This window comes from Pinus tabuliformis, chromosome 6, assembly GCF_031772625.1.
Source record: "Pinus tabuliformis cultivar Carrire ecotype Pingquan chromosome 6, CPIR1, whole genome shotgun sequence".
Taxonomy (NCBI): domain Eukaryota; kingdom Viridiplantae; phylum Streptophyta; class Pinopsida; order Pinales; family Pinaceae; genus Pinus; species Pinus tabuliformis.
In genome coordinates this window covers 1,642,188,526-1,642,192,857 of record NC_142292.1, presented here as the reverse complement: position 1 = coordinate 1,642,192,857, position 4,332 = coordinate 1,642,188,526, and the positions used below count along the sequence as shown (strand labels likewise).

The 4,332-nt window shown below is 39.4% G+C and overlaps 1 non-coding gene across 1 annotated transcript; it reads left to right on the top strand.

The window, feature by feature from the left end:
• Positions 1–3,794: 3,794 nt before the first annotated feature.
• On the top strand, positions 3,795–3,913 carry LOC149265245 (5S ribosomal RNA). Its single transcript, XR_016261292.1, has one exon. It is a non-coding gene; the product is annotated as a 5S ribosomal RNA (ribosomal RNA).
• The last annotated feature ends 419 nt before the right edge of the window (positions 3,914–4,332 follow it).

The window sequence follows — 4,332 nt, the reverse complement described above, 5'->3', positions numbered from 1 at the left end:
CATTGCTACATCCATGACCCCTGCACAGGGTTCCTCCACGCAGCAGCAAAAGCAAAGAGATACGGTCATGACAAAACACAGGAACAACTTCTCCTCACCCACATGGGTACCACACAAGTTTCAGGCGGGCAACAAAGTCTGGTTGCATCGACAAAAAGAACGCCTTACCAGAACCCATCAGAAGCTCAGACCACTCCGACACGGTCCTTGCAACAGTACCAAGGCTATGGGGAACAATGCTTTGGAGCACATCATTCCTCCATTCCTTCGCCTTCACCAAGTATTCAATATGGACCATCGTCGACCATGCTTTCCACCAATTCTGGACACAGCAGAGATTGCAGAACAGCTCACCAGAGAACCAACTCAGCAGAAGCTTCCTCATCTCAGGGAGGAACTCAACGCAATGGGGACCATTGCTTCCTAAGGGGGGAGGAATGATCCAGGTGGATGTTGGTGGCCACCCACCTATCCCATTTGGACCCCCACAACTGTCTCTTTCAGTCTTTTCAGTTTCCTAAATTGCAGCACAGTTTACTATTTTTAGCAGTTTTTCGGGTCCTGAACTTCCGGAGCCGTTTTGAGGCCCTAAACGACGTTTTTTGGGGAATCTGGGGCAACATGGGTCCATGGACCGATGTTGCCTCCCAAAGTGGTAGTACTCGGATAGATCTTTCTAACGAGCTATCGTACGCGTCAAACGGAGATCGTATGCCAAAGTTACGACCCCGGGAAATTGATGTACCAATTTACCCAAACGGGGCCCACAATTTGGCGTTTCATCTTCTAGGGTTAGGTTTCGGGATGTGAAGGGTTTTCCATTGTTTCTCAACAATAAATAGGCCTTCGAGCCTCATTGTAATACAGTTCAGAACAGTTCAGAGGCATGTAGCCATCACATCTCTTCTCAGAGATAAGCTACCATCGCCCTAGCTAGTTTATTGCCATTTCTGTTTGTAAGCATATTTCAGTATTTTCCATTAATGAAATGAAGTATTATTTCCGTTGCATCTTTGTGTATATGGTTATCTCTGTAATTTGTTGCGTTCCTGTTTAAATCCGGATTAGCTCTAACCAATAAGTCCATGGAAAGCAATGTCCATCGCTCTTTGAAAAGTAGCACCAACATTGACATGTCTAAATGGCATCCTCTTAAAATAAAATGTTCCCCATTTGGTCGTGAAGGTAGTCTTCAATCGATTTGGTTTTTATACTAGAACATAATTATAACCAGAGAAGCCATCTAATGGTGAGAACATCTCAAACCTAGATACGTATGGAGTATCTGTTCCATAGATGGCACTAGATAATTGTCTTTATCAGATGCCCGGTTGAGATTGCATAAATCTACACATAACATTATTTCACCAAACTTATTTCTAACTGGGACCAAATTTGAAACCAAAGTGGCGTGTCTAACTTTAAAAATTATCTAAGCATGCAATAACTTTCTCAATTTATTTTGGATGAGGGGTTCTAGTGTTGGATTAGCTTTCCTTATTTTTTGATGGACAGGTTTTACCCCTTCTTTTATGGGAATGATGTGCTGGATAATACGAGTATCATATGTCTTTAAATCATCATATGTCCATGAAAAAATATCAGGGTATTGTTTGAATAAGCAGATAAACATTTTTCATTCCTATGGGGAACAACATGTACCAAGGTTTACATACTTTAGATCTTCTTGATTTCCTATATTTACTTGTTCAAATGATAAATTTCAACTTTGAGTCTTTATATTGGTTCATTGTCTAAATTGGCTCTACAGGTCGTGTAACTATGCCAGAGACACCACACGTTTGGGCATAATGTTTCCTTTCATTACATTGGATGCCCCCTAAAAAGTTGTATCGTGCTCATCCTCTTCTATGTTAGCATCTTTGAATACATCAGCATTAGCCGTAAAGTGAAGTATTTGTTGGTCGTCATGAAAACAAATAAATTAGTGACATTGTATGTAGCATTTCTAAGTCTAGGAACATAAATAATAATAAAATATTTAAAATTATTAATCAAATTTTGTACCTCCTGTTTTTAATTTTTTAGATTTGGTGAAACACAATGGATAGTGTCCCATAATTGATGAATTACCACCTCTAAGTCACCGATTACATTAAGGATTTATACACTCAGATTGATAGCTTTCTTCAATCCAAGTACAAGTGCTTCATATTCAACAATGTTATTGGTACACATGAAATCCAAATGGCATGAAAGGACATGCTTCTTATTGCATGGGTTTGTAAGTATGTAACTATCTCCAAAGCCATCCTACATCTTTGAACCATTAAAATATATGTCCAAATATTATTAGCTACTAGGTTGTTTCCTATACCACTGTTATTATTAGTATGTACATCTATATTACATGATTCATTTGCGCCAACTAGAGAACAAGGAAGGATCTCCAACTATTTATTTGGTGGAACTAGTGATGGTTGTGCTTAATAATACTTGTGGTCAGTTTCTAGGAAACAATTTCCAAAAATCATATTAGAAAAAGAAATAGGCTCATTCTGGCCCTCAGGTGGTGTCATGTTGTGTTTCATGTATGGCTCATTTCCACTCAAATCCGGTTATTCCTGCCCTTCAATGGAATCCATAAATGTGACCAGTCTATAGAAAAATACCCCTGTAATTTGCTAAACTAGTATCTACTGAGAAGCATGCCATAGGCTTCAGGGATGTCCATAACTATAATATTTATACATTCGTGAACTTGTTGATCAGTTGATAATCAAATAATAACATTCCTAAGTTCAATAATATCTTGAACGAGATATCTATCATCTGTATAATTTTTGAATCAGTTTTGTCCCATTTAACATTTATTTTCTTGGTAATAGATAGTATCATTACATTCACAGATGCACCCAAATCGACTAAACAATTATGGACATTGTAATTAAAAAATTCAAAATTCAATAAAAATGAAGGGCAGAGAGTGTTGGCTTCTAATGTTACAACATTGACTACAAATTCAAGGGAGCCAAAAGACTTACCAAAAACCTTATGAGAGGAACAAGTTTTATCACTTGGCGAAGGTTGTGAAAAGGCTTAGATAAGAAGTTCACACTAGCCTACTATTTTAGTGAGCTCTAAAATGGAAATATTGGCTCAAGCTCTCTTTAAATATTCAACTATGTTATAATCAATTGTATCACCTTTAGTACATAGTGATGAAGTGTCTGAAGGGTAGTTTTGTTCAACACTTCCGAAGTGATGGATGGACTTACTTTTGTTACTGGAGGAAGTGCTCCTAGAATTAGTTTCACTATCAGACTTACTCTATGAATTTTGAGCAAGATTGATTGGTTGTGACATCCTTCTTAATAATTTCTCCTTTAATTTTTGTCTCATCACCTTCTATTTAGAAATGGGCCCTCTTCTCCTTAAACTATATAGAAAGTTTTACTTCTGTTGGGGGGCTCACTTTTTGGTGGTGCTTCAACACTTTTCTTATAAACATTTAAGGTACACTCAAAATTATTCACTATGTGTCCAATACTAGTACTTTCTTCAGCCGCAACAAGTTCTTTTGTTTCTTGTGTTTGTTTTGTCTACTCATCTACTAATAAGGAATATACAATGTGTGCGACCAGAGCGTTCATGTTGTGGTTCCACTATGGGCATGTCTTTTCTGGATGATATTCATAGTGAAAATGACAATAGGGATCCATATCCATACTCTCTATATTCAACACTACATTTGAAGTTTGGGTAGACTTGGTGGGTCAATTATTGTTTTTATTGTTATTATTCCTTCGAAATAAGAAATACATGGGAGAATTGGGTGCGATCATACCAGCGTTAATGCACCGGATCCCATCAGAACTCCGCAGTTAAGCGCGCTTGGGCTAGAGTAGTACTGGGATGGGTGACCTCCCGGGAAGTCCTAGTGTTGCACCCTCCCAAGGAAGAACATAATGGAGGGGACGATGCGCTCTTCTAGGGTTTGCAGGAGCCGCCGCAGAAGGGCCTGACTACAGGACATTGCTGGAGTCAGCGCAAGCAAGGCTGAAGACGACAAGATAAGGAAGAGAATCAGGCAGGAGGGGCAGACCCGATTGCTGCGTTTTTTTCACTTGTTGGGCCAGGATAACAACAGAGAGACAGGAACTGAGAAGAAATGGAAGAGCCAAAGGGGGGGGGGGAGAGATCCCCTCCTTCAAGAATGTGGTAACCGGGGAGAACAGCGGGAGCGGAATGAGGCATAATCAGAAGGAAAGCCACGTCCCGGTCATGGGTAATTTATGGCAGAAAAGGATGAAAGGGAAATGTCTACCGCGGGCTCAAAAAAAACCACGATATGTCATCCCTTGTAACAAG